General features: G+C 34.6%; 1 non-coding gene across 1 annotated transcript; it reads right to left on the bottom strand.

Moving 5' to 3' along the window:
• Positions 1-858: 858 nt before the first annotated feature.
• On the bottom strand, positions 859-1,049 carry LOC129074749 (U2 spliceosomal RNA). Its single transcript, XR_008529566.1, has one exon. It is a non-coding gene; the product is annotated as a U2 spliceosomal RNA (small nuclear RNA).
• Between the last annotated feature and the right edge of the window lie 6,744 nt (positions 1,050-7,793).

Genomic DNA, 7,793 nt, shown 5'->3' with positions numbered 1-7,793 from the left:
CAAATAACTTTCCTTCGAGCATGCTTTTAATGTACAAACCAACTGGTCCAGAGTCTACACTGAACATCATCTTTATCAAACTGTCATACATCAAGTGTACATTTTCCTTTGCCCTAAATTACCCCAGGACCAGGTACTGGACAACTAAGGCTCATCTGTATAGCCTGGAGCCCACTGAATTATTCAAACTCTCCAATATTAACTTACTCAGTGTATCTACCTCGGCTTGCCCTTTCTTTCTTAAGAAAAACTCCAAAGAAGACTCTGGGCCATGTTCTCCCCACTTCCCCTCTATCTCTTGTCCAACCTTGGTGCTTTCCTTTGTGTCTCTGTGGGCCATGCTGTGTCTCCTGTTTCTAGGGTTCTGTGAGTATAAAGTTCTTTCTTTATGACAATCATTTCTGTGTCTTCATGCATTACCATACCTTATTAAAACAGATCTCTGGTACATTTTTAGAACACAGTGGTTAACAATGGTTGCTCTCATGGGCTCTATACTCTAGAAGGAGGAAGACTAAAAAAAGGTGTAGGTTAGGCTAGTTGGTATGTAGTAGGTATTCACTAGGTATGCACCAAAATGTCTGTAGTGATTATTACAGCCAACATTTTTTTTTTGATTGGGCAATGTTCATACTGTAGCAGGTGTTTAGAAATTTTGAGTAGCAGCTCTATTAGGTAAACCCCAATCCCATTTTTTAAAATCAACTAAGTATCTATAGAGAGTAAGAGATGAGGCAGGAATTAAAGCAGTCTTAGGACTTAAAGTCCAATGTTCTTTCTCTTTTAAAATATATTCTGAATTACATAATTCTTTTTCTTTCTTTCTTCTTTTCTTTTCTTTTCCTCTTTTTTTTTGTGTGTGTGTGTACCATTCCTGGAAGTATAGCAGTACTGGGTCGATGCTTGGAGTAGACAGAGCAAGCTCCTACTCCATCTCCCAGCTCCAAAAATCCATTTAATATAATGTCTTCAGATAGAGAACCTATCAGAAATTAAACTGATAAGAACACGTACTACCCTTGATCTTAACCAAAAGGCCGAGAAGCAATGAATTACTTAATTCTTAAGCCCTTTTGACTTCGTTCATAATGCCCCTTTTCTTCCCTTTTTTGAAAAAAATCTTATTTCTAGCTTAACTGCTACATCTTACATGGAGCTTCTCTGGTATCCCCAGGTAAATTTCACTACTTTTTCTTTTGCACTTTGATTATGCATCTGTTGGAGAGTCCTTATTTCATTTTGCTTCATTTATATATGTTTCTCTTATTACAATCTAAGCTCTTTGAGGTCAAGGAAGATTTTTATATTGTTATACTTAGTACATAGCACAGCACTGTACACGCATAGTAGGATCTCAGCAAATGATGAAATGAAATGTCTTATTAATTACCAGAAGACTTGCAGAATAGCTTGCTCCTTGGAACCTAAGTCCTAAATATAATTTTTCTCATAGGCTAGCACAAACTTGTATGCATTCTTTTGTATATTCCAAGGAATGGGAATCCAATTGGACCAATCACTTTCAACTTTCTCTGGCTCAGACTTTGATGACTCAGGTTCACTCTGATAATGAAATACTTGGACAAAAATTTTGACTGTGTTACCCTGGCTGGTGTGGCTCAGTGGATTGAGTGCTGGCCTGCAAATTGAAAGGTGCCGGTTTGATTGCTGATCAGGGCACATGACTGGGTTGTGGCCAGGTCCTCAGCTGGGGTCATGCAAGAGGCAACCTATAAATGTATTCCTCACGTATTGATGTTTCTCTCCCTCTCTTTCTTCCTCCATTCCCCTCTTTCTAATAAAGAAATAAAATCTTTAAAAAATTTTTAAAACTTTTGACTGTGGAATTATTTATCCTATAAAGGCAGACAACCCATTTCTGAGCAGAACTAGACTGGTCTAATATCAGCTGGGCAGGCAATCCCAGCAAGTAGGCTTCATTTGTTCTCAATTTCATAATTTAAATTTCTGCTATTGAGCATATAACATACTACTCTAATCTATGAACGGAGACAATTTGGTCTTGTCATCTGGCAGCTATTCATTAATACTGGTGACTAGCAAAGAATAGACAAATGAATAAAGACAGTTTTCTGAGTCCAGGATAGATGGTTGAAGCTAAGCCTGTTGTGCCTTTTCTTGTCATTATTGAGTTGAACACCCTAGTATTTTTGTGACTCAGGTAACTATTGTGGGAACTACTTAACTAGACAGAAAATAAAGTCTTTGTTATTATCCCTCTGGGCTAGTCATCCTTGCCTGTGAGCTGTGCCTACATGGAGGTGTTTGTGCATAATACAGACATAACTGACATCAAAGCAAACATAATGCAATAGCTTTCCAAGAGAGAAAGCTTTGTTGTTACCTTAGGGTCCAACATTACTTTTGACATTCTGAATCTCAGTGTTTATGAGAAACATCAATAATAATAACCACCCTTTGCATAGGTACAGCACCTTTCTCCCCCGGCTCTGAGTGTTTTGCAAGCATGAAGTGTTCTGTGCAGAAAGGGGAAGATGGAGTGGGAGAATCTGGCTCCAGACAATTAAGAGCTGAAATTTAAAAAATTTTTTCTCAGGGAGCATGGACACATAAGGGGACAATTTAGGATCGGAAATGAAGGATGCTGAGTTCAGCTGAGATTGTAAGGGAAAGTTAGCAAGACAGTAATGATCTGATTCAGAGTTTTGTCCAGCTAAAATTAAACATGACTTAAAAAAGCCAACAAACTCAGAAATCACTGAATTATTGAATACCTCCGGTATTTGCCTGTAACAGTTAAAGTACTATATGAAGTTTAATTATAATTACTGGCTTCCCAAACTCATCTAATATAACTTTCAAAATTATTTTTTCAATGCCTGCACAATTTATAAACATAGTAAAAACATTCCTTTTTGTCTGGAGAGTAACGACATTAAAACCACCACCACCGTTGCCAGCCATTTATTGTTTTTAGGCTTTGGTTTCTGTGGCCAGGACCTATGCCTTACTTCATGTTGGTATCCTTAGACTATGCCTTTCCTACATTATGTGCTTAATAAATGTTCGCTTCAGTTGAAATTTTGTAGATGCTTTATTAAAAACCATTTTTCATAGTTTCTGCTTAGTTACCTTTGGTTTTCATTTTTTTTTAACTGTGTAAAAATTTTTTTCCTTATGTAATGGTATAGATTCAAATTTGTTCTAGAATGTTATCTGGAATTTAATGTTTTAAACATAATTTCAATATCAGACCTATATAAATTTAAAGATTCTGACCCACAAAGTATATTCTACTAGTTTATGAGATTATTTTTAAAAAGCAAAGAATATTTTATTTAATTTTATTTATTTTTAATTTAATTTTATTAAAAAAGTTTTTTTAATATTGTTCAAGTACTTTTGTCTCCATTTCCCCCCCAGCACTCCCTCTCCATCCCTGACTCCCAACCTCAATCCTACCCCCTTTGGCTTTGTCCGTGTGTCCTTTATACATGTTCATTGATGACCCTTCCCCTATTTTCCCCTATTGTCCCTCTGCCCCCTTCCCCTCTGCTTACTGTCAATTTGTTCTTTATTTCAATTGTCTCTGGTTATATTTTGCTTGCTTGTTTGTTTTCTTGATTAGGTTCCACTTATAGGTGAGATCATATGGTATTTATCTCTCATTGCCTGACTTATTTCACGTAATATAATGCTCTCCAGTTCCATCCATGCTGTTGTGAAGGGAAGGAGCTCCTTCTTTCCTTCTGCTGCGTAGTATTCCATTGTGTAAATGTGTGATAGTTTTTTGATCCACTCATTTACTGATGGACACTTAGGTTGCTTCCAACACTTGGCTATTGTAAATTGTGCTGCTATGAACATTGGAGTGCACAGGTCCTTATGAATTAGTGTTTCCGGATTCTTAGGGCACTTTATTTAATTTTAAAAGACATAATGACTTATTTTTTTAATCCTCACCTGAGGATATGTTTGATTTTTTTTTTGAGAGAGAGGAAGAGGGTGAGAGAGAGAGAGAAACATTGGTTGCCCTGGACTGGGGATCAAACCTGCAACCTAGGTATGTGTCCTGACTGGGAATTGAACCCACAACATTTTTGTGTATGGGATGACACTCCAGCTGAGCCAGGGCAACAATAAGTTTTTAAAGATCTTTATTTAAAATTGTATTCCTGGAATAGAATCTTTAGATTCAGCTTGAATGGTTGAAATTGTCTCCAGAAATGTAACATTGTATTTTATAGGTTAATATTCATATGATGGCTGTAACTGTAATATGCTTTTTGAAATCACACATATATATTTGTAGAGCTTATTTTTTTTTAGAGCTTATTTCTTTGATGCAGTTTAACAGCTTCACAAAATGATTCTGTAGGTTTTCCAAAAGATAATGCAGCACTGGTGAGAATATCTCTTTAATATTTTGGAAAGCACAAGCATAATATAAGACCATAGACATTGCACAAGGAAACCTAAGAGATAAATGTGGTAGGATTTAAAGATGTGGAAGGAGCTCCACACTGACCTGAGGGTCCTGTAGATGAATAACAATAATAATACTTATATATTGTCTTACTCTTCTTTCTCTTTTGGACCTTAGAGATATAGAGGGTTGAGTTAATTTTTTTTTTCTGCTCATAGCATAGTACCATGATTATCCACTCAAGGCTTTTCTCTTATTTCTTTTTATCCCCTCATTCTATCATTCCATTCCCATTTCTCTCCCTTTCACAGATATCTCCTACAGTAATGTGTTCGATATATGTACGTATGAGAGATGTGGGTATATATTTGGATAAGAATGAATCTTTATTTTTTAAATTTCTTTCCATCTTTAAATCAGTTTTACTTTTCAATTACAGTTGGCATATATTATTACATTAGTTTCAGGTGTACACCCTAGTGGTTAGACATTACATAACTTAATAAGTGGTTATCCTGATAAATCTCACACCCATATGATACCACACATAATTATTGGAATATTATTGATTGTATTCCATATGCTGTACTTTACATCCCCATGACTGTTCTGTAGCAACCAATTTGTACTTAATCCCTTCATCTTCTTCACCCATTCTTCCAACACCTCATCCCATCTAGCTACTGTCAAAATGTTCTCTGTATCTGTGAGTCTGTTTGTTCCTCTTGTTCATTTATTTTGTTTTTCAGACTCAATTGTTGATATATATGTATTTATTGCCATTTTATTGTTCATATTTTTATCTTTTTTCCCCTTCTTAACCCTGTGGAGGACTCAGTCAAAAAAATTTACAGCATAGGTAGTGTATATCCAAGAGATACATTCATTACTAATATGTGCTGAAATGTGAAAAAAAAATTTTTAATTCTGCAAATATGCATTTATTATATTTATATAATAAAGTACATGATTTTAAAATTATTTTCAGTTACAATATAGAAATTATTTAACAAAGAAATATAAAGCAAAGAATAAATTTTTTCTTTCAAATTACAGAAACATGGATAATGCTAAAAAATACAACCAAAAAATGTCTTAACATTAAGGAGAATCGTCAATAGTTGGCTTTGTAAAACATTTGTAACGGTCATCACAAACAATATTGCTATACTCAAGGCATAAATACTTTGTTCACATTTGCAAAAATATTTTGATAAGTGATTCATTTTAGATGCATAGCACATCACACATCTTTTTCTGATTGTCAATGGAGCCTTATCTATGTTGTCATTAGAATTTCCTTCAGTTTGTGTTTGAAATTGATGAAGTTTCAGGTGTAAAGGCTTATCACCCATAGAGATTTCTGAATGCCTTTTTATTTGTTCTGACACTAACTGAATTACAAGATTTCTAATAAATATTCTGTGCCTTATTTTCATATTGCTGTTCAGTGTATGAAATCTGAGCATTTATTCTTGCAATATTAAAAATTGTGTAAAATACAACCATAAGCCACCTTCTGGTGTTCCTGACCACATTATATGTACCTATCATTTGGTCCACAATGTTAACTCCTGACTTCGTTTGGTTATAATATTCTATGATGTCAGGCTTTTGCAAAACTAATCTTATGGCATCATCAAAAAGCATACTTGAAACTAAAATTATGTCTTTTCCCCTTTTTGGGTACATGAGATACAAGTGTGCAATCTGTACAAAAAGCAAATACATTGGATTTTTGGGGCCTGTTTTTAGAAGACACAAATTCAGGGGGTAGTTGGGATTTATTCTTATGAACCATACCTACATTTGAAAGTTGCTTCTTTTTCAAGTTGGAGGTAAGATTTATATCAGTGAATCAGTTATCTGTAGTAATATTATGTCCTGATGAGTAAATGGGTTCTGAAAGTCTCTGATTACATCTGCTGGTTTATTACTAATCAAGAAAGGACCTTCTTGACTACTTACCAGCATATACAGGCTCTGGCAGAAGTAATGCCTGCTTTAGTGTGGTTGGTAGGGTAATAATATGGGTGTAAAAATTGATAGTTCTAATTTGAACATTTCACCTAAGATATCATATGGCGTGCTGGAGTGTGATATTGTTGTGTTACAAAATTACATGCTTATGACTTTGTAATAAAAGATTTTGTGATAAAAAAAGGCATTATTTGGGCCAGACCCTGTATTACAAGATTTCCTGTGTAAAATACTTTGACTTAACCATAGCAAAAATTTTTATACCACATTTACTGGGCTTGGATAGACTATATTGTCTAAACCCACATTTGCTTCTAAATTCAGGTAACATTTTGTTTGTTGTTATATTCTATACCATAGATTAACATAATTTACAATTTTCTACAAATGCTGAGAAAATGTCTCTCACAGCCACTAATTTTTCCGCTTTCAGGCATTCTGAACAGGTAAGTCTGTCATCAACCTGATACAATTATGAAAAAACTTAAATCTCTGTAAAGATATCGCAAGTCTCAAAAGTTCAATCCCACTATCTATAGCCCATAAATCCTGCAAATTTAGCAGTTTGCTGTGATGTAAAACAGCTAGATATAAGAGGCTTAACAATACTTTCAATTAGATTTTTGTCTATTCATTTAGCATCTCTTTCTCTTGAAAATTGGCTCAAGATAGAATTGATGTATTTATTTGTGTATAATAAGATTACATCTGAAGTATCATTTGTGATAAAGCAGTTCCAAGTTTTTAGTTCTGTCTTGGCATTTTTTGCAATTTGCCAAACTAACGGAAGTTGACACAAAATATTCTGCAGCTGTTTTCTAATTTGTCGTCTTGTTGGATTTTTCCTTCATTTTGATTCTTTATCTTTCCAAATACGTACTCTTCATTCATGTCCAATTCATCTTCACTTTCTTCACTAGAAATATCTTGCTTGGTATCCAAATCTTCTGAAAAAACTTCCACATAATCTTCATCTTCTAAATCACTTTAATTTTCATGTTTGACTCATCATTTTAATCATTGGACTCTAGTAGCATTTGCTGATGTTCTTCAACATCTCTTAGATTATCAAATCAATATATTTTCCTAGCCATTTTCAACAGTAAATGAAAAAAAAAAACCCACAACACTGACTTAGAAGTTCTCTCTCTGTCTCTGCCTGCCTGCCTGCCTGCCTGTTCTCTCGCTCTCTTTCTCTCTCTTCTCTCTCTCTCTCTCTCACACACACACACACACACACACACACAGAGTTAGACCAAAACTTCATTCAGAGTTCATGGTATCTCTCAGATACATTTAATATTGAATATCACACACCCTTATGAAACACATGTTAAAACCAAACCAATGGCTTAAACGTTATGGCTTAACATTAGTTATGTTTGAACACGCAGCTTGCCATAAC

This window comes from Pteronotus mesoamericanus, unplaced genomic scaffold, assembly GCF_021234165.1.
Source record: "Pteronotus mesoamericanus isolate MK-2021 breed Mesoamerican mustached bat unplaced genomic scaffold, CSHL_Meso_final contig_50, whole genome shotgun sequence".
Lineage (NCBI taxonomy): Eukaryota > Metazoa > Chordata > Mammalia > Chiroptera > Mormoopidae > Pteronotus > Pteronotus mesoamericanus.
This window is presented reverse-complemented; position numbering and strand designations above follow the sequence as displayed.